Source organism: Euphorbia lathyris, chromosome 2 (genome assembly GCF_963576675.1).
Source record: "Euphorbia lathyris chromosome 2, ddEupLath1.1, whole genome shotgun sequence".
Taxonomy (NCBI): domain Eukaryota; kingdom Viridiplantae; phylum Streptophyta; class Magnoliopsida; order Malpighiales; family Euphorbiaceae; genus Euphorbia; species Euphorbia lathyris.
In genome coordinates this window covers 4720017-4744106 of record NC_088911.1, presented here as the reverse complement: position 1 = coordinate 4744106, position 24090 = coordinate 4720017, and the positions used below count along the sequence as shown (strand labels likewise).

The 24090-nt window shown below is 36.6% G+C and overlaps 1 non-coding gene across 1 annotated transcript; it reads right to left on the bottom strand.

Moving 5' to 3' along the window:
* Positions 1-10830: 10830 nt before the first annotated feature.
* TRNAG-GCC (transfer RNA glycine (anticodon GCC)) lies at positions 10831-10901 on the bottom strand. Its single transcript has one exon. It is a non-coding gene; the product is annotated as a tRNA-Gly (tRNA).
* Between the last annotated feature and the right edge of the window lie 13189 nt (positions 10902-24090).

The window sequence follows — 24090 nt, the reverse complement described above, 5'->3', positions numbered from 1 at the left end:
TTCAGCAGATCCTTGAGTCCCTTAACTTCAGTGAGAAGCTGAGTGACTTGGGAGAGCTGGGTGGTCTCAAGAATTGAAGATCCAGCAGCAGGAGAAGTGGAATGTTGAAGGTCTCTGATTAATGCTTGCACTGAGTCAATGATCTTTTTGCCGGACTCAGTGGCATTCAGATGGCTTTGTGAACCTTCAGGGACATCAGTATGACCGGAAGGAGGAAGAGTGAAAGGAGTAACCTGGTCAGTGACTGGAATAGTATGCTTAATCTGCACTTGAGTTGTAGGAATAGTTGATTGATCGGCAGAGAGTTGAGTTGGAGAAGTTGTAATGCGAATACTGTCTGTGCTGATGGCAGAGGTGTGTGGAGTCAGCACCATGCTTGAGGAAATAGCATGAACAGTAGATGGCTCAACCTGACTGGTTGATGTTGCAGAAGCATTGGGGTCGGCATGTTCCTGTTGAGAAGAAACAGAGGCTTGTTTTTCTAATGGCGCCGATGTAGTGGAAGTGGATTGGCGTTTGAAAAACTTAAGTTTGACGGTAGAAGGGTCCTTAGTTGTCTTTGAGACGACAAAGTCAAGAAGAGTTGGTAGGTGCACAGGAGGTTCACTGACTAGCTTCTCACTGGCCTTGACCAACTTTCGCCTTCTACGAGGTGGAGTGACAGTATGATCAGGTTCTCCTGAGTGAGAAGGGGAAGATTCTTGTTGCTCAATATGAGGCTGGTCAGCTTGCTCTTCAGCTGGATCAACAGTGTGTTGGTCGAGTACTTGCTCAACTCCAGCGGCCAACTCAGTATCGGCATGCTCAACCTCAATCTCACTGGTCGTTTCCTCAGAGTCCTCAGCGTCATCCTGACCGCTGGCTTCTTCTTCTTCTTCTTCGGTACTGTCACCGTCAAGTTCTTCCTCAACTTGAGAGATGAAGTGATCATCTAGTTGTACCTCATGTTCATCATGCTCAGCTTCTGTACTTTGACACTGGGTGAAGTGAGAGTCACTCGGTACAACGAAGTCTGTAGGTATGGCGTGCAGTGGAGTTAGTGTTAAAGACTTCTGCTTCTTCTGAGGTTGCTCCATAGCTTCCTCAGTTCCAGGCTCACCTTGCCTGCTTCTTTTCTTAGCTGACTTACCAGCTGACTTCTGCCTCTTTGCTGGAGACTCAACGTTTTTGGAAGGAGTCTCAGCAGTTTTCCTCTTGCGGGAAGCTGGGGCCTTAGTCCTTCGCCCTTTCTTTGGCTCAGCAGTTTCCTCAGCTTGGCCAGCAGCAGCAGCTTTACCTTTCTTCAAGGGCTGTCCAAACTTTAAGGCTCTCAGAGAGGAAGCTGTGATCTCAGTTCCTTGAGTCTTCTCCTCACCTTCGAGATCAACCTTATGGTCAATGAGGATTCTAGTGATGAGTGATCCAAGCCGCATCGTGCCAGTGCTTCGAAGGAAACCAGCAACAAGAAAGACTGGCATGTTGATGGGGGTGTATGTCAGCATATGCCAGATAAAGCATTGCTCGAAATTGGTTGCTGATGTAGTGCAGTTGATCTTCGGGTAGATGAAATAGGTCAGCAAGTAATGAGCCATCTTCTGGTGCTGACCCATTGATGAAGCTGAGACTTCTCCTGAGTGACCCTCAGGTTTGCAAAAGTTGTGTTTATAGTCAGTTTTATCCTGATCTCCCGATCTTCTCAGCCTTGCTCCTTCAGTTTTTAGCTTGAGAAGATTTCCTATGTAGAGAGGGTTGATGAAGATGGTTTTGTTTTTCACCTCAGTGCACAGGTAGTCAGTGTTTTCATTTGCAACTTTGAGGTTGTGGTAAAACTCCCTCACCAGGTCAGGATAGGTTTCATCCCTAACCGAAAACAGCCCAGTCCATCCATTCTGTGAAATCCACTCGCAGAACGGTTGTTCATTTTGCACGAAGTTTTCAGAGACCCATCTTGAGGGCTCAACTTTCCATTCGCGGACATTGTCAAAAACCTTGGAGTAGGTCCTGACCTTTACGGGTTTTCCCTGACCAGAGGTTTGGCCAGCTTGTCCTTTGCTCGGCGTAGGAGGATTTCCAGTAGGTTCATCGGAGCTAGTCTTTTGGTGGCCGGCACCGGAGACGTTGTAGGAAATCTTAGTCATTTTCAAGGATGGGGAAGGTTTAGAAGGATTTTGAGAGAGAAAGAGTTTCTTTGCCTTAGAATTTGATTAAGCGTAAAGAATAAAAAATGGGGAATTACCCATTATTTATAGAAGAAATGAGCGGTGTGGATTTAATCAAATCCATGTGTCAGTTTTGCCTCGGGATTATGTACCGACAAAGATCCTGGCATTTATGACACATACGGCGAATACGTCATCCTAGGGCTATACGCGTGCTATTGCATTCATTCTAACGGATCTAACACTCAGCGTGTAGAATACTAAGCGTTTGATATTCTGAGTGGTCAGCATTGCATAAAGGGATGATTTTTAAGTTTAAGTTTAAACTAATTTACTCATTGTGCAAGTTTACTCAGTATTTGATGTTCAGTCAGTTTCGATGAGTTACTCAGCAAACAATCAATCATTCAGCATAGTAATTCACTCAGCATTCATATTCATTTAGCACAGGAATTTACTGAAGAGGATTAAACATACCAATTGCTTCTCTCAGTATGCTGAACTGCTCACGAGCCAGTGGCTTCGTGAAGATATCCGCCAGCTGTTCGTCCATCTTGTTCCTGAAGACCCATCTTGTTCCGATGGTCTTTTGACTCTTTGGATGAGGCACTAACTCCCATACATCATTTCTTCGAAATTGATCGAGCTCCTCTTGCATTGCGTTCATCCAGAATTCATCGTACTCAGCTTCAGCGAAATTCTTCGGTTCTTGTACTGAGACGAAAGCAACATTGCTGAGGTATTTCCTGAGTTGATTTCTTGTCATCAGCGTATTTCCAGCTGAGTCAAGAATTGCATTTTCTGAATGACCTCTTGGGACTCTTATCTCCTTTGGTAGACTTGTGTCTTGTTCTATCTGTGTTTCAGCATTCTCTGCAGAAGTAGATAGGCCAGTGAAAGTAATTTTAGGTTCACTCTTACTCTTGGTCAGCCGTTTTATGAAGGACTCAGTAGCTGGTTCTTGATCAGCAGGTGCTAAGTTTGGTTCATCTTCTGTCAGCGGCTGGTATCTTCCTGCAGGATTAGTTTCATCGAATTGCACATGTATAGATTCTTCTAATACTTGAGTTCTCTTATTAAAAACTCTGTATGCTTTACTGTTTGTTGAGTAGCCTAGAAAGATAGCCTCATCAGCTTTTGAATCAAATTTGGCTAAGCTATCTTTGGTATTTAAAATAAAACACCTACAGCCAAAGGCACGAAAGTATCCAATGTTGGGCTTTCATCCTTTCCAAAGTTCATATGGGGTTTTCTTAAGTATAGGTCTAACTAAAGCCCTATTCAGAATATAGCATGCTGTGTTGACAATTTCTCCCCAAAAATACTTTGGAAGCCTATGCTCATCCAACATTGTCCTGGCAATCTCAACCAGAGTTCTGTTCTTCCTTTCAACAACCCCATTTTGCTGAGGCGTTCTAGGAGCAGAGAAATTATGGTCAATGCCGCTGGCTTCACAGAATTCAACAAACTTCTGGTTCTTGAATTCTCCACCATTATCACTACGGATATGAGCTAATTTTAGGTCTTTCTCATTTTCAATTTTTCTAACCAAGTTTGAAAATGTCTCAAAGGTCTCATCCTTGCTGGTCAGCAAGATAATCCACGTATACCGAGAGAAATCATCTACAATGACCAAGGAAAATCTTCTTCCACCCAGACTCAGCGGCTGGACTGGACCAAAGAGATCCAAGTGTAGCATTTCTAACGGACGCTTAGTTGAGACAATGTTTTTACTTTGAAAAGATTGCTTGGTTTGTTTTCCAGCTTGGCAGGCATGGCATAATTGATCTTTTTGAAATTTAAGTTCAGGTAGTCCCTCAACCAATTGCTTTCTTGCTAATTTGGCCAGGAGGTCCATGCTTATATGACCAAGTCTCCTGTGCCATAGCCAGGAATTTTCTTCCTTTGTGACTAAGCATACAGTTTTTGAAAACTTCTTTTCGAGGTTTAGCATAAAGACATTGTCTATCCGAGGGGCAGTTAAGATTAACTCATTAGTTTTACCCTCGTATATTTTACATCCAGTAGCATCAAATATAACTTTTCTCCCATTGTCACATAGCTGAGCTACGCTGAGTAAGTTATATTTGAGTCCGCTGACTAGGGAGACAGATTTAATAGTAGGGTTACCTCCGACGGTTCCTGATCCTACTATCTTACCATTCTTGTTGTCTCCAAAACTTACACTCCCTCCTCGTTTACGTTCAAACGTGATGAACTGAGTTTCATCACCCGTCATATGCCTTGAGCATGCGCTGTCAATATACCACATCTTTGACTTCTCGGCACATCTCAGGCTTACCTGCATTGTAACTAGTTACTTTTAGGTACCCAACTCTTTTTGGGTCCTGACTTGTTAGGTGCAACAGGTATAGCATCATATTTTATTTATGGCGGCATACATGGACAGTATGGCCATTCTTTCCACAGAAGTCACAACTGACCTTCTGTTTAGGATTTTTTACTGACTTGTCAGCACCCCAGTGCTGAGCGTGCCAGCACACTTTAGTAGTGTGTCCTAACTTCCCACAAAAATCACATTGGACTTTTCGCTGGGGATTTCTTCTCTGCTGAGTACCTTGGTACTGTGTACCTTGATACTGAGTTCTCAGCGGAAAATTGTTTTTGTTTAGAACCTTTAATTGGTTCTGAATGGTTGTGACATCCTTCCTCAGTTTCTTTGAAACTGACTGGACTTCAGAGACAGACTCATGAATGATTTTCATATTTTCATGCAAAACTGAGTTGTCTTGAAGAAGGTATCTGAGGTCACTCAGTTTGACCTCTTCTACTTCATCACAGCACCGGCTGAGTGCTTTAATCTTCCTATTACACTTTTTAACAAGTGTATAGAGATCACTCAGGGCGTTACCCATTTCATTTCTGAGTTGAGAGAGTGAGATTACCTCATTAGATTGCTCTTCATTATCTGACTCATCAGATTGGTCAGCATGCTCAGAAATGCATGGCTCAGCAAGTTCATCAGCCATAAAGCATATCTTCGCTGACTCGGTGGCCTCAGTTTCTGTTGATGAAGATTCATCACTGTCACTCCAAGTAGCCACCATTGCCTTCTTCCCACTTTTCTTGTCTTTCCTCAGCGTGGGGCAGTTTGACTTAATATGGCCATCTTGGTGGCACTCAAAGCATGTAATGGGCTTTGAGCTGTCCTTTCTGTATTTGCTGTCGCTTGAGTCAGCCTTATACTTATCAAACTTTTTGTAAGGCTTTTTGGAATATTTGTCGTTCTTCCTGAACAGCCTCTTCATCTTTCTTGTAAACATAGCCATCTCCTCATCATCAGTTGAACTCCCGTCAGTGGAGTCAGCCTTCATGACAAGTGACTTCTGCTGCTTGTCATCAGATTTTTCCTTCACCTCAAAGTTCTTCATTGATATCTCATGGGTCAGCAATGAACCGATGAGTTCGTCATATTTGTAGGTGGTTAAATCCTGAGCTTCCTCAACTGCTGTCTTCTTTGCTTGCCAGTCTTTTGGAAGACTCCTGAGTATCTTTTTGACTTGTTCTTCCTCAGTGAAGATTTTCCCAAGTCTCTTGAGCTCATTAATGATGTTGGTGAACCTTGCGTTCATGTCTGAAATGCCCTCATCATTGTTCATCTCGAACAGCTCGTACAGTCTCATCTGCTGATTCACCTTGGATTCTTTTACTTTGTTTGTTCCCTCGTAGGTGACTTCCAGCTTTTTCCAGATCTCTTGTGCCGACTCACAACCTGAGATTTTATTATATTCTGCAGCATCGAGCGCACACTGAAGCATCTTGATAGCCGAAGCATGGGTTTGAAGCTTCTTAAGATCATCCTCTGTCCATTCAACCTCAGCTTTAACAACTGACTGGTCATCAACAACTTTCACAGGTACAAACGGGCCTTGGACTATAGATAGCCAGGCACTCATGTTTGTAGCTTGAATGAAGTTTTTCATCCTATTCTTCCAAAAGGTATAGTTTGACCCGAAGAATAGGGGAGGCCTGGTAATGGACAGCCCCTCAGGTAATATCTGAGTTGTCTGGTTTCCAGGGAGAAACCGAGTGCTGTTTTTGCCCATGGTATGGATCAACTCAAGGTTGTTAGACCTTTAGTAATGAGCTTTTAGGCTCTAATACCACTTGTTGGTCCCTTGTAAGGTTGCAAATATAGTTCCAAGGGGGGGGGGGGGGTTAGGAACTATTTTACCTTTTTTCAGATAATTTGGGCAGATTTCTTTTCTTTAAGAAAAGTTTATAAAACAGCGGCGCTTAACACTCAGCAAGACACTGGCTTAGTCAACTAGTGACTAGGACAGCTTCGTTGCTTAGGTCAGGAAATAGCACTTAGAGTCTATTCCTGAACCTGCTCGTTTGTCGCGCACAACTCAGCTTGACCTCTTTTACTTGGTCAGTTTTAGTTTGTTTTAAGCAAGCAATATGAATAAGGAGTTAAGGTTTAGAAATACTTCACTCAGCAGATTTATCCAGGTTCGGCTTCTTCTAAGCCTACGTCCTGTCCCCGGAACACCTCCGAGATTTCAAATCCTCTACTGAGCTCTTTAAAGGTAGAGCCTCAAACCTTTTACAATATCAGCAATTGAGTATGACAAGAGTACCTTCCTCTATACTTCTACTCAATCCTAATCTCTCCGCTGAGTACTTAAAACCGAGTACCCAGCCTCTCCTTTCTACTTCTAGAAATGATAAAGATTTTGTCCTAAACAACAATTGCTAGAACACCTTAGATGATTGAAAAACAATCACTCTAGACTTTTACACAAATGAATAGACTTTGTAGTGTAAGAACTTTGCTTTGATTTAGTGTTACTAATGTGTTTAGTCTTCATATTTTGAAAAACACATTCTAAGGTCCATATCTTTTGTCAATATTAACTATTTGGTCATTCTATCTAGTTCTTTTAGATTTTTAACCGAACATATCTTTCAAGATAGCCATAGTAAATACAAAATGGTCATGTTACTCAGTTATTTTCTGTCTGTCTGTTTATGCCAAATATAACGGTTAAAAATCTAGAAAAAATAGACCGAATGACCAAAGGTTTAATATTGACAAAATATATGGATTTTATAATATGTTTTTTAAAATAGAGGACTAAATAGTAGGTTAGGTAAAAATGAGACTAGGTCCATATCTTTTGTCAATATTAACTATTTGATCATTCTATCTAGTTTTTTTAGATTTTTAACCGAACATATCTTTCAAGATAGCCATAGTAAATACAAAATGGTCATGTTACTCAGTTATTTTCTGTCTGTCTGTTTATGCCAAATATAACGGTTAAAAATCTAGAAAAAATAGACCGAATGACCAAAGGTTTAATATTGACAAAATATATGGATTTTATAATCTGTTTTTTAAAATAGGGGACTAAATAGTGGGTTAGGTAAAAATGAGAGGACTAATAAATTATTTATCCATAAAAATATGTTTAGTCTTCATATTTTGAAAAACACATTCTAAGGTCCATATCTTTTGTCAATATTAACTATTTGGTCATTCTATCTAGTTTTTTAGATTTTTAACCGAACATATCTTTCAAGATAGCCATAGTAAATACAAAATGGTCATGTTACTCAGTTATTTTCTGTCTGTCTGTTTATGCCAAATATAACGGTTAAAAATCTAGAAAAAATAGACCGAATGACCAAAGGTTTAATATTGACAAAATATATGGATTTTATAATATGTTTTTTAAAATAGAGGACTAAATAGTAGGTTAGGTAAAAATGAGACTAGGTCCATATCTTTTGTCAATATTAACTATTTGATCATTCTATCTAGTTTTTTTAGATTTTTAACCGAACATATCTTTCAAGATAGCCATAGTAAATACAAAATGGTCATGTTACTCAGTTATTTTCTGTCTGTCTGTTTATGCCAAATATAACGGTTAAAAATCTAGAAAAAATAGACCGAATAACCAAAGGTTTAATATTGACAAAATATATGGATTTTATAATCTGTTTTTTAAAATAGAGGACTAAATAGTAGGTTAGGTAAAAATGAGACTAGGTCCATATCTTTTGTCAATATTAACTATTTGATCATTCTATCTAGTTTTTTTAGATTTTTAACCGAACATATCTTTCAAGATAGCCATAGTAAATACAAAATGGTCATGTTACTCAGTTATTTTCTGTCTGTCTGTTTATGCCAAATATAACGGTTAAAAATCTAGAAAAAATAGACCGAATGACCAAAGGTTTAATATTGACAAAATATATGGATTTTATAATCTGTTTTTTAAAATAGGGGACTAAATAGTGGGTTAGGTAAAAATGAGAGGACTAATAAATTATTTATCCATAAAAATATGTTTAGTCTTCATATTTTGAAAAACACATTCTAAGGTCCATATCTTTTGTCAATATTAACTATTTGGTCATTCTATCTAGTTTTTTAGATTTTTAACCGAACATATCTTTCAAGATAGCCATAGTAAATACAAAATGGTCATGTTGCTCAGTTATTTTCTGTCTGTCTGTTTATGCCAAATATAACGGTTAAAAATCTAGAAAAAATAGACCGAATGACCAAAGGTTTAATATTGACAAAATATATGGATTTTATAATATGTTTTTTAAAATAGAGGACTAAATAGTAGGTTAGGTAAAAATGAGACTAGGTCCATATCTTTTGTCAATATTAACTATTTGATCATTCTATCTAGTTTTTTTAGATTTTTAACCGAACATATCTTTCAAGATAGCCATAGTAAATACAAAATGGTCATGTTACTCAGTTATTTTCTGTCTGTCTGTTTATGCCAAATATAACGGTTAAAAATCTAGAAAAAATAGACCGAATAACCAAAGGTTTAATATTGACAAAATATATGGATTTTATAATCTGTTTTTTAAAATAGAGGACTAAATAGTAGGTTAGGTAAAAATGAGACTAGGTCCATATCTTTTGTCAATATTAACTATTTGATCATTCTATCTAGTTTTTTTAGATTTTTAACCGAACATATCTTTCAAGATAGCCATAGTAAATACAAAATGGTCATGTTACTCAGTTATTTTCTGTCTGTCTGTTTATGCCAAATATAACGGTTAAAAATCTAGAAAAAATAGACCGAATGACCAAAGGTTTAATATTGACAAAATATATGGATTTTATAATCTGTTTTTTAAAATAGGGGACTAAATAGTGGGTAATGAGAGGACTAATAAATTATTTATCCATAAAAATATCGGAAAATAATAATAAAAATTTTACCAAAAATCGCATAACAATATTTAAAATAGTAGGTTAGGTAAAAATGAGACTAGGTCCATATCTTTTGTCAATATTAACTATTTGATCATTCTATCTAGTTTTTTTAGATTTTTAACCGAACATATCTTTCAAGATAGCCATAGTAAATACAAAATGGTCATGTTACTCAGTTATTTTCTGTCTGTCTGTTTATGCCAAATATAACGGTTAAAAATCTAGAAAAAATAGACCGAATGACCAAAGGTTTAATATTGACAAAATATATGGATTTTATAATCTGTTTTTTAAAATAGGGGACTAAATAGTGGGTTAGGTAAAAATGAGAGGACTAATAAATTATTTATCCATAAAAATATGTTTAGTCTTCATATTTTGAAAAACACATTCTAAGGTCCATATCTTTTGTCAATATTAACTATTTGGTCATTCTATCTAGTTTTTTAGATTTTTAACCGAACATATCTTTCAAGATAGCCATAGTAAATACAAAATGGTCATGTTACTCAGTTATTTTCTGTCTGTCTGTTTATGCCAAATATAACGGTTAAAAATCTAGAAAAAATAGACCGAATGACCAAAGGTTTAATATTGACAAAATATATGGATTTTATAATATGTTTTTTAAAATAGAGGACTAAATAGTAGGTTAGGTAAAAATGAGACTAGGTCCATATCTTTTGTCAATATTAACTATTTGATCATTCTATCTAGTTTTTTTAGATTTTTAACCGAACATATCTTTCAAGATAGCCATAGTAAATACAAAATGGTCATGTTACTCAGTTATTTTCTGTCTGTCTGTTTATGCCAAATATAACGGTTAAAAATCTAGAAAAAATAGACCGAATAACCAAAGGTTTAATATTGACAAAATATATGGATTTTATAATCTGTTTTTTAAAATAGAGGACTAAATAGTAGGTTAGGTAAAAATGAGACTAGGTCCATATCTTTTGTCAATATTAACTATTTGATCATTCTATCTAGTTTTTTTAGATTTTTAACCGAACATATCTTTCAAGATAGCCATAGTAAATACAAAATGGTCATGTTACTCAGTTATTTTCTGTCTGTCTGTTTATGCCAAATATAACGGTTAAAAATCTAGAAAAAATAGACCGAATGACCAAAGGTTTAATATTGACAAAATATATGGATTTTATAATCTGTTTTTTAAAATAGGGGACTAAATAGTGGGTTAGGTAAAAATGAGAGGACTAATAAATTATTTATCCATAAAAATATCGGAAAATAATAATAAAAATTTTACCAAAAATCGCATAACAATATTTAAAAGTTAATTATTAAGTAAAAAGTTTAAAATAATAATGAAAAAAAAACATTTATACATTTCGAAAATGGGAAAAAAAAAAGTTTAGGGCTCAGCAGCGCATTTTGACAACTTAGACAGACCCCATCTGTCAATATTTGCGCAATTATCATCACAGCTCTCAACGAAATTGCACCAGCCGGGAATCGAACCCGGGTCTGTACCGTGGCAGGGTACTATTCTACCACTAGACCACTGGTGCTAGATGAAGGTGACTTGAATAAATTTATTATTTATCTATAAGATACAAAAACACCTTCAACGTTTGTAGCTAGATACAATTTTATCTTTAACGTTTAAAATTATGAAATTTTATCCATAATATTGTCGAGTTAAGTCAATTCAGACATTATTATAAAACACATATATTTGGTTCATTATTCTGTACCAATTGCATATCAGTTGGTTCTAAAAAAAATCATATTTTTTTGTGTGATTTAATAATAGAATTAGAGATTAATATTTATTAATTCGATGAAATATTCAAATTTCTTTTGTCCAACTCGTAGAAAAGACAATATATTTTTTAATTTTTTTCACGTCTTAAAATATGTTTGTGATTGGTTACTAATGAGTGATAAAATGACGCAAATGTGAAGTGTATTTGACAAGAATCGTGACCAAAATGACAGTTTGAAGAACTATTTCTCAAATTGATCCAACTTATCAATGTTAGTAGAAAAATTGCTCTTAACTATCAATATTAAAATAAAATTGCTTTATTTTAGATATTAGAGTTAAAATTACTTAAACGTTAAGGGTCCATTTGGTATGACGTAATGCAATGTAATGTAATCAACCTTGTAATGTAATGGAATGGAATAGTGATTCTATTACTATGTTTGGTTGACAAACTAAAAAAATGATGGAATTTAATTATCGTTACAATACTTATATTTGCTTAGTTAAAATGTAATCATAAAATTTTATTCATACAGTTAAAATCATCAAAAAACATGGAAAAGTGAAAAACGCGAAAAATGGAAAACACGGAAAACATGAAAAAAATTCAATAAGACGACCTATATTTCGTCACGTTTTTCGGGTTTTCCGTTTTTCGTGTTTTCCAATTTTCATGTTTTTTTTTCATTTTTCATGTTTTTCTAGTTTTTTTTTGTTTTATCGTTTAATAAGAATTGTGCATAATAAGTATTAATAATAAAAATGCAAGAGTTAGTCGTAATGAGAATTCACGTTTATTCTTTATGTAATGCTCATTACATAAATTTGTAAAGAAAACTTGAGTGATGTATTTGTGATTCCATTGCGATAAAACAATATGACTAATTCAAACATCGTAATGGACCTCCATTGTAATAGGCATTTCATTACGATGCTCATTACGGCTTACCAAACGGGACCTAAGAGTATATTGTCTGCTAGTCGAGTTGTTTGAGAATGCAATCTAAATTATGAAGTAAATTTTGTCCAATGCTAATTAAGGACAACAAACCAATAAAAAACAAATTAAGGGGCTAATAAAATATTTTAAATATATATTAAGAGGGGTATCGGAATAATTTGAAAGTTGAGGGCACTAATCATTTTTTTTGGACAAGTTTAGGAAACTGATAATATATTAAGTCTTGGAAAAAATTAGAAAATGTAAATATAAAAGTTGAAAAAAAAATAGAAAAGGTAAATATCAAAGTTGGAAAAAGAAATATAAATGTAAATATAAAAATTGAAAAAAAAAGAAAGATAGAGCTTTGAAAAAAAAATGTAAATATAAACTTTGAAAAAATATGGAAATATACAAGTTAGGGGAAAAAATAGCTTAGTTAGGGTTATAATTGAGCCGAGGCGATCTAAGCTTTGACTTACTTATGTTCAGCCTGTTAAAAAATTGAGGAGCTCTCGAGCTCAATTTCAATATTTTATTCGTGAGCTGCTCACGAATTTGTTAACGAGTTTTGGTTGCAAGTAGTTTGTTAATTCAGTTCATGAACTTTGTTAGCAAATAACTCATTAATTAATGTTTATTTGAAATTTCTTTAACACAAAATACATTGTTTTAAAAATATTATTATTAAAAATAATCGAACCAGGTTTGCCCATGAGCGTGTTCGTAAATATGATATTCGAGTATGTTTAGAAGCTTTCGAACCGAGTTTCGCTGTTTCCAAACTTGCTCATGAACGTGTTCTTAAATATTATAATCGAGTATGTTCAGAAGCTTTCGAACTGAATTCCACCGTTTTCAGACTCGAATCATTTATAAATTGGTTCGATCACAATCGAGCTTATTTACAACGCTAAGTTTAGTAACCTAGTTTTACAACTTCAATAGAAAGTATAAATATAAAATTTGAAAATAGAAAATGTAAATATAAAGTTAAAAAGAAAATAGAAAAATATAAAGTTGAAAAGAAAATAGAAAATGTAGATTTAATGAGCCTAGAGCTAACAGTGATTTGGTCATTCAGGGTTGAGGTGAACGCTACTGTTATTAGCTATTCACTCAATTTCAAAATAATTGTCACATTTGATCAAATTTTCTTATTTCATATTATTAGTCAGGTTTAGTTTTCCATGCAACGTTTTCCAATTTTACCCTTATTAATTACATTTTTTTTTTGTCATTTTAAGTTTTTAGTGCGGAGAATGGTTCAATTTAATAAGTGGCACAAAAAATGAGAATTATTAACAAAAGAGAGATAAAAGGTATTTTAGTCTATGTTCTATAAATTTAATGCAAATCAATCATTTTCTTTCTAAATCACAAAAAAATGTTAAATTTTTTTTAGAACCAACTGATATGTAACTGGTGTAGAATAAATAGCAGAACATACGTATTTTATAATGAAATCTGAAAGTGATCCAACTTACCAACGTTAGAGGTAAAATTGTTCTTAATTGCCAACTTTATGAATAAAATTGCACTATTTTAGACGTTATGGGTAAAATTGCTCCACACTGTCAATGTTAGGGGTATTAATCTTTGAAAAGATTTAGAAAAAGTAAACATTGTTTCCACTGAACTTCAATTGTTAACAGTATGGCCACTGAACTTTACACTCTTTAACACCGGGGACCACTCAATTTTAACTAACTCCTTGAAATTACCGTTAACGACATCAAATTGAAAATATTCAAGAATTAAAGTTGTTCAGAATGACATTTACCATGAAATCATATTTTTTATTTTCAAAATCACCTTTATTGGAGCTTTCTCTCTCTAAAAATTCACTCTTTCTTCCAATCAAACAACGCCTAAATGACCCCAAAACGAAAATTTTCAAGAATTAAAGTTCCTTAGAATATCATTAACTCTTTGAATTTTTTATTTTGAGGCTGTCAACGGTCGTTTTGAGGCATTGAGTGACCACTGATGTTAAAAAGTGTAAAATTCAGTGGTCATACCGTTAAAAATTGAAGTTCAGTGGCTGTGGGTGTAATTACCCTTAAAAGAATAGGAAGACGGAAGACTTAGCAGCCCCATTTTTAATAGAAAATGTAAATATCAAAATTGAAAAGAAAATAGAAAATGTAAATATAAAAAACAAAATAGAAAACGTAAATATTTTTTTTTAATATAAAAAGTGGAGTTTGAGAAAAAAAGAAAAAAAAAACCACCAGGTGGGGAATTGAACTCCGGATCTGTGCCATAGTGTCCTGAGACACAGCACCATTATTCCACTAGACCACTGGTGGGAAATGCAAATTAAATGCCCATTTAATATTTATACTTTAGAAATTAAGTTGGCACTAGCAAACATTTATCCAACTTAATTAGCTGATCCCAATTTATATTTAGATTAGTTGCATAATGAATTGCAATGTTGTCGGACCCGAAAATTTGAACCGGGAATCAGCTAGATTTTCAATATGAGTTTATATATCTTTAGTGATCCGATTGAAATTTGTTGGGTTCTATTTTAAATAAAAATAAAATAAATAGTAGAAATAATAAAATTTGAGGCTCTATATCTTTATTTTGTTTCTATTTTTATCGGATAAGGTGCAATACGTTAAAATCAGGAGCAATTTTACCCCTAACATTGGTCTCATGAGCAATTTTACCCCTAACATTGGCCGTCAAGAACAATTTTACCCATAACGTTACCAAGTTCAGTCAATTTGAGAAGTAATTCATCAAACTGTTTTCTCGGTCATGAATCTTGTCATCTATAGTTCACATGTGAGTCATTTTTTTATCACTAATTAGTAACAGATCCGAAACATACGATTAGACGTGAAACTTTTTTAAAATCTAGATACTGTCTATTGTACGAATTTGACAAAAGAATTTCAAAAAAATTCACCGAATTTATAAATATTAATCTCCAATTCCATAATTAAATCACAGAAAATATAAAATCTTTTTTTAAACAATGAATATAAAATTAGTGCAAAATAAAGAATAAAATATATTTGTTTTATAATAATATCTAAAATTGACGTAACTTGCCAATGTTAGGGGTAAAATTGCACTTGGATGCCAACTTTAGGGGTAAAATTGCACAATTGTAGATGTTATGAGTAAAATTGCTCCTGAAGGTAAACATTATGAGCATTTTTGCACTTTATCCCTATATTTTTATTGAGATTCAATTTACCCTAACCTCTAAAATTGTGCAATTTTAATCATAACATTGGCAGTGAAGAACAATTTTATCCGTAACGTTGTCAAGTTGCATTAATTTGAGAAATAATTTAGCAAAATGTCTTCTTGATCATGAATCTTGTCATTTATACTTTGCATGTGAGTCATTTGATCACTTATTAGTCACATATCATAAATATATGATTAGACGTAAAAAAAATTAAAAAAATATAGTGTTTTGTACAAGTTGGACAAAAAAATCCAAAATATTTTACAGATATTAATCTTCAATTCTATTATTAAATCATAGAAAATATAAATTTTTTTAACAAACTGATATGCAATTGGTAAAAAATAAAGAACAAAAAATGTGTTTTATAATAATGTCTTCAATTGATCTAATTTGATAACGTTAGGGGTAAATTTGCTCTTGACTACCAACGTTAAGAGTGAAATTGCACCATTTTAGACGTTAACGATAAAACTACCCCTCGCTATAAATGTTAGGGTAATTTTACACTTTATTTTTTTATATTAAAAAAATAGAAAGAAATAAGATTTAGTAGTCCAATTTTTACAACTTGAATAGAAAATATAAATATATATAAAAAAAATATAAAAAATATCAAAAGTGAAATTGAAAAGAAACGAAACTAGATGAAAAGAGGAATTAAATTGAATTGAAATAAAGTTCAGCCTAACTTAAGTTAACTAAACGAATAAAAAAAGTCACAAAGTTGGCTTAATAATTTTTTATTTTATTTTAATTGGATTAAATTGGTACTATCCTCTTTGCCATTGTCTGTCACCAGCTTTGGCAGTGAAGGTATGCTGATATCTTTGGAGATGAAGCTATTGTTATTTCTAATTTACTTGTTTTCTTCTCTAAGAAAATCAATACTATTTTTTTTTTTTGAAACAAGATGAAATTCATTCCTTAAATCGAATCAGCAACAATAGTCTCCTGCAACCATACCGGAGCAGAAAAAGATACGAACTCGCTAGCATTGGACAGGGCATGTCATGCAACAACATGAGCGCCCCTGTTCGCTAGGCGTGGAGAAAAAGACACTTTATAATCGTGTCGACTACTTAACAACACCTTACAATCCTGAATAATTGACCCATAAATAGACAAGTCTAGATCAACCGATTTGACACTATTAACCACAATCAAAGAGTCACTTTCAAACAAGACATTAATACAATTAAGATGGACACACCAATGCAATGCCTCACGTAGAGCTAATGATTCAGCTTCCCTAATATCATCAACAATTGGGATTATGCGACTACGACAAGCCATGAAAGATGCATCAGAAGATCTAAGTAAAGCTCCCACCCCACTTCGAGACTCAGCTTTAAAGGTAGCCGCATCACAATTGCATTTGACAAAGCCGAAAGGGGGGCGAGACCAGCTAATATGTCGTACCTGTGGCATTGTCGCCCGCGCTGAATGTTCAATGCGATGGGCAGTAGTGTTAATGTTGGCGTTGGCGTCGATGGTGATGGAAGTGGGCAACCTTCGTAGCGCAGCTGGGCGGACGGTGACCGGTTGGCTTGCCCGAGGAGCTGGATTTGGGCGATTCTGTGCGATGCCGGCTTCGGATTGGACCACTGAGGGCGTGGACAGGTGACGGACAGCCACTGGGAGGTTTTTCAGTTGGGACTGGCGCCAGGCAGCAAGGTAGTTACCCGCAAGAAAGATTGCCGTTTCTGGTAGTTGGATTTTGCTGTCCCAGACTATCTGATTCCTTTGATTCCAAATGACCCAAAGCGTCATTGCCATCTTGGTTATGGTCTCCTGATCATTGGACAAAAGTACCTGCAAAATAGAACCCGTTAGATAATCAGGTTGGAATACATCCGTATTGATCCCGGATAGGTTCCAACATTCTTGGGCGTATACACAATCCACAAAGAGGTGATGGTCATGCTCAGTATCAGAGTGACAGAAGGGACACTGCGTTGGGATTGACAACCCCCTCCCTGCCAGTCTATGTCTAGTGGCCACACAACCCGAAGCCAACTTCCACACAAACATTCTAACTTTTGGAGGAACATGCATCTTCCAAATTCTACTCCACCCATCATCCTGATTCTCACCACCATATCCATCACAAAGCGCTCTATATCCTGATTTACTTGTGTACATGCCATTTTTGGTAAAATTCCACATTGGTCCATCTTCTACTTCTCTTGTTGGTAATACCATCCTACACACAATTCTGGCATCTGCCTCAGTCAACATCTCTTCCACCTTTCCTCTATCCCAGATTTTCCTACCCTGAATAAACAGGTCAGCCACTTTTGTATCATCCTGCTGCATGACAGCATCACCCTGGGTCCTAAAAGGTGCCACAGTATTCACCCATGGGTCTTTCCACACATATATTGACTTACCATCCCCAATTCTCCATCTAACACCCAGTCTCAATACCTCAATGGCTCTCCAAACACTCCCCCAAACAAAACTAGGATTATTGCCCAATTTGGAGGAAAGAAAAAGGTCTCTAGGGAAATATTTAGCTTTGAACATTCTACCCACTAAAGAATTTGGAGTAACCATCAACTTCCAGGCCTGTTTACCCAATAAGGCAAGATTGAATTTTTGGAGGCTCCTAAAACCCAAACCTCCCTCTTTCTTATCCCTACTAAGCCTATCCCAACTTTGCCAATGAATCGATCTCCTGCCCCCTGGTTTCATACCCCACCAAAAGGAATTCATAATCTTCTCCAAATCCAGGCAAAGGGATTTAGGAAGTTTAAACACACTCATACAAAAAGTTGGCAGAGCCTGAGCAACCGCCTTAATTAGCACTTCCTTACCCGCAGCAGAAAGGAATCTAAAGGACCACGCACTTAACCTCTTCCTAAGTCTATCTTTAAGGAAACTAAAAATTGCCACTTTGGACTTCCCAATAAGTGAAGGGAGACCCAAGTAGCGACCAGTATCCAGAGGATGAAAGACTTGAAGAGAGTTACATACCTCATTTCGCAGATCCAGGCCAACATTCGGGCTAAAGAAAATTCCAGATTTTTGCAGGTTGATAGCCTGACCAGAAGCTGCCTCATACTCAGATAGAATCCTCCCAATTTTATTACATTCATCCATAGAGGCCCTGAAGAACAGGAAGCTGTCATCTGCAAAGAACAAGTGTGTAATAGTTGGCGCACCCCTAACAATGAGGCATCCATGGAGGGAACCCTCATTCGTCGCCCTAGTAATCAGATTAGATAAGACTTCAGCACACAGTATAAATAGGTACGGTGACAGAGGATCGCCTTGTCTCAGGCCCCTGCCAGGGTTAATCGGGCCCACAAATGTACCATTAATCGACACAGAGTACTCCACGGTAGAAATGCATAACATGATCCAATCAATCCACAGCCCAGGAAAGCCTAATTTTTGCATAACAAGTCTCAGGAAGGTCCAATCAACCCTATCATAGGCCTTGCTAATGTCCAATTTTAGAGCCACCTCACCAATTCTACCCCTATTCTTTCTCTTCATAAAGTGTAAAGACTCAAAAGCCACAATAATGCTGTCAGATATAGACCTGCCAGGGACAAAAGCTGATTGAGACTCAGATACCAGGAAAGGTAACACAATCTTGAGCCTGTTGGCTAGGACCTTGGCAATCAATTTATAAAGCACATTGCACATGGAAATAGGGCGAAAATCCTTCATACACTCAGGCCTATCAATCTTAGGGATAAGAACAATTATTGTGTCATTTAGATGTGGGGGAAATTCCTTACGGATAGCCCTTGCATGCGTTAACAATCTCGGGGCCAATGAGGTCCCAAAAATGTTGAAAGAAACCCAGATTTAACCCATCAGGACCAGGGGACTTATCAGGGTGCATTTGAAACATGGCAGTTGTAGACACCGGGGTCGGAGGACCGATGAAGAAAAATTATAAAATGGGATCCAAATCAGCCGATTGAAATAAACGATGAGTCAATAAAAATAATAAGCAAAAAAAACGTTGTTCGAAGGAACCGTGGAGGCTGGTTTGATTGAATTCGAAAATTAGATCGAGCGACGGTCGAATCGGTTCCGCGAATGAAATCTTAAACCGTCTCGCCGAGTTCGGAGTATTTCGTGTCATTTTCTTGTTAATTTTATTATTAATAAAATTTCGGGTCAATAAGGATTTTGTTTTAGAACTCAAAAAAATAAAAAGAGAGTTTTGTAAAAAGACTAATTTTATAAAAGCCAATTTTATAAAATCGGTTTTGGTAAAAATGTTTTTGATAAAAATCATTTGTTAGTTTTGATTAATTTTAGGTGTATTTTATTTATATTTATTTTTATATATATAAACGCGGCTCCGTCGGGGGCCGCTATTTTCGTCACGGGCCGTCGGACGGCCCGTGACGGGAGCTGGGCCGCCCAGGCCCAGCTCCATGGCATTTGGCATCCGGCCAAGTGTGGGCCGAATGCCAAGTGCATTATTTATCCATCATTTCTATTTTTTTTTTTTTTAAAAAGGAAAAATTAAAATATGATTTTGGCAGCTTACCCTTGGCTCCAAGGCAAGGGTAAGCTGCTCATCTTTGCTTGGAGCCGAGGTAGGCTCCAAGCAAAGGTAAATTACCTTTTTAGGACTCCATGCTTATAAATAGCATGGAGCCTAATGCATAGGAAAAAGAAAAAATATTGGACCCGAATCTCTGGAAAAATTTAACGAGACCCGAATTCTTTCAAAAACACAAAAAACCGACTCAAAACACAATCAATCGACTTGATTTGGTATTCCCATTACCGATTGAGAGGTAATAATCCGAGGAACTAGACCCGTTTAATCTTTATTTCATTTTTTGTTGTTTAGATCTATTCATTTACTCTTTTATTGCACTTTTATTGTTTAGATTTGTCAAATTAATTTTCTGTTTTGATTCTACTAATATTTGGGTTTGGATCTAAAATAAAAACCTCGTTTTATGTCCCAATACGAACCGTGACCCCATTTAGGGGTAGTTCGGGATTAAAACGTTGTAGATCTAGATTTAGAAAATGTTTTAATTAACGTTTTAAGATAAAACATCGTTTTGGGATTCTCCGTTATAGACTATGACCCGATTTGGGTAGTTCGGAGGCCAAAAATGATAGAATAGATTAGATCTAAAGCTTTTTAATAAATCTGGAATGTTGAGGGACTGTTTCTGAGATTTTCATGGTTTTCTGTCATAAATGGTAATTTAGTGACGGATTTTCTGTCACTGAATAGGCCGGAATTTCCCAAAAGTCCGTTTGAGCTCCTGTTTCCTTTTTTTGCCAATTAAATATGTTAGTGTTGTGGTCTTTAATATGATTAATGTATTTAGGGTATTCAAAAAGAAATTATGTCGTGGTTATCGTTGGATCGTTAATTTGAATAAGGATATAGGTAGTATTAGTGTTTTTTTGGGTTTTGGATATTTAATTGGCCCATATGTGCTATAGGATGCTGGTTATATTTTATTATGTATATATATGCTAGTATATTAATTATTAGTTATACATATATGTAGGTGGGTAGATAATTTATGGGTATTTGAGTTTTTTTTATTGTCTAATAAATCAGTAGGTTATTAATTGTTTGGGTGTTTATTCTATTGGTTTAAAGTGTTGTATATATATATATATATATATATATATGGGTATATTAGGGTATTATTTGATACTTTTAATCTCATTTTGTATATATATATATATATATATATATATATAATTAGTTTTTTACTCTATTTTAATCGTTTAGGACGTAGGGGTATAATAGTTATTTTCCTTATACATATATGTAGATGTTTACTAAGTATTTTCCATCATTTGGGTATATATATATATATATGCTTAGATATTTTAGGATAAATGATTTTTGGATTGACATGAAGACTTTTATGGTTATCTTTTAATAGTTTGGGGATATTAGAGGGTTAATTCCAAAGGAGGGAACGAGGTAGTAAATAAGGAGGTTTTAATTTGGTTTTCCTAATCCAACGCCTTTTAAATATGTTGTAAATGTAAATAAAATGTTTTAATTTCTTTTTCTACTTCAAACGACTTCTAACAATCTCATGTTTTAAAACCTTAATCCGTTCCAACGACGGATTAAGCGAACTTGGTAAGTAAAATCGTTTTCATTGTAAATGATGGAGTTTTTGAATCATCTTCTTAATAGTTTTGTACAAAAATAAATGGACTTGTATGATTAATCACGTTTTTGGTTCAAGGTTTCTTACCTCACGTTTTCAAATACTCGAAACGTTCCAACGGCGGTTCGAGTAGATACCATATAAATCAACAGGGTTTTGAAACGTGCCTAAATCGTTCCAACGGCGATTAAGGCACGAACCATGTAAATAAACTCGTTTTTCGGGAGTGAGATTAGCGTAGATGTAATATATGGTATAAAGCATAAATCACACTGTGAATAAATCAATTCTTTCTTCTCCCCCTCTCTCTCCTATATACTTTAAATTTATGCAAAATGGGTGATTCTTTAATAAAATGGCTTTCGATAATATGCTCAAAACGGTTTCCAACGCGAGAAAGAAAAGGTTTCAAATGAATTTTAAACTTAAAGAAATATACGATTAGTCCGTTATCGCCTAACACGCTAAGTAGGAGGCTGGTGGTTCATAACCGGGCGATGTCGGGGTGCCTAGTAGCCTTTCTCCGTAAAGGAGCTAGCCTTCTCGGCTCGTACCTAAGTTTCCCGAACCCTCACCGGTCTCCCGTAAGGGATCGGTGTTCATTTTCCCATTCGTGGGTGGCGACTCTTCCATACTCCGAGCTCCGATCCTGCCGAGCAGCTTGATTCCACGATTGGTTGCTTTCGGCGCCAATCACCGCTTACGTCGCCATGAGGTGTCCACCCCCCGATCCGCCCGGGCGAGGCCGTTCGGCACCTTGTCTAACAGCAGTCTTGAATTCTTCAGAAGTAAAAGGGGAGCACAGGTCAGCCTGCATTTCAGGCGTAACACGCGGGACAAGAGTATCCACGACATCATAACATGGGCTAGTAGGGCCTGCAAACAGATCAGAGAAATAATCTTTGGCAATAATCCCCATATCATTCACTCCTTCCACTACCAGACCGTTCATATCCTTAAGGTGGCGAATGGTGTTCCTCTGCTTTCTAGCTTTGACACAGGCATGGAAAAACTTAGTATTTTGATCTCCCTCCTGTAGCCAGAAATTCTTAGCCCTTTGTTGCCAATGTATAGCTTCACAATCAAGAAGGGAATTCAACTCACTCTTGGCCTGAAGGAAGCTGACCACATCAGCCGGGACACTGCTATCCACAAGCCTATCCAATTTCTTCTTGCATCCCTCAATTTGCTTTCTAAACCTCAGTCGATACTTCTTTCCCCATTGTTCCATACTGCTGGCACAGGCAGCCAGCTTTGCAGCAATGTTATGACAGCTACTACTTAGCCAACAGGTTCTCACCAACACCTTGAACTCAGGATCTAAAAGCCACTCTTGTTCAAATCGAAAGTGGCTACGCCTCTCATTACTAACCGGATTATCGAACTCTAAGAAAATGGGTGCATGGTCAGAATAAGCTGAGATCAAAGTACGAAGCCGATGAGCTGGGAATCTGTCCGCCCAGGCACTAGTGACCATAGCCCTATCCAACCTCTCCCTGACCCACATTCTAGAACCCCGACTCCTCTCCCACGTAAATTGACTGCCCTGTGTACGGAGATCAATCAAAAGATTCTCTTCCACCGCCTCCTTGAACCGGCGCATCAACCCTTGAGGGTAGCATGGGGCCCCAACCTTCTCTGAATCAGAAAGAATGCAGTTAAAATCCCCAATAACCAGTAAAGGTAGAATCGAGCATGAACACAGTTGACTCAAGAGACTCCAAGACCACACATGATTGGCCCGATTAGACTGTCCATAGAACCCTACCAACCTCCAATCCCCCTTCTCAGCATCATGCATCTGAACTTCAATATGGTGATCAGAGAAAGAAACCACTGAAGCCATATCAGACTTCCTCCAAAGTAGGGCAATACCCCCACTCCTACCTCTACAATCGACTGCAAAAGAACCTTCAAATCCAAACTTCCTCCTTAGCCCATCAATACAGGATTTAGTAACTAAAGTTTCAATCAGGAAGACCAAATTCGGCTTACTTGTCTTAACAAGCTCACCGAGAGACCGAACTGCCCGGGTGTTCCCCAACCCCCGGCAGTTCCAGCTTAGGCAATTCTTAATCCTCGGCGGGCCTGCTCCACAGACCTCGCCGTTTCAGTATCATGTGAAGAAGAAGAATCTATTTGGCTTGTAGAAACTGTCCCCTTCGGAGTATTAAGTACCTGATCAGACCCATTCCCCTGCAGCTTATTCACAATAGCCTGGACTGATATCGAATCTGGGCCTGCACGCCTACGCTTTCGATCATCTGCCAACTCAAGTCCCTCATCATCACTATCCATGGCGATATTCACTATCTCCCCCTCCTGCACTGGCTGAATAATTGGGTTCCCTATTCCTGCTACCATTTTACCCTTCAGCTTTGCCCCCTCCTGACCCCCGGGGATATTCTCCTTCCCGGCTTCCTTACCCCCACTCGACTGCCCTGCTCTCAGAGTTTTAACAGTGTTTTCCAAGGTAGGTCCACCCCCAGAATTGAAGGTCATAGCCTGACTACCCGGTTCTCTCAGCCACTTCACACTCAACACATCCCCGCCCCTGCGTACATGCGCCTTCAACCAGTCCCCCCACTCCCTAGTGATCTCCTCAGGTTTCAGAGTGAAGATCTTATCACAAAATCTATCAGTGTGCCCCAACAGGCCGCATATATAGCAAAACGATCCCAGTCTTTCATATTTGAACGAA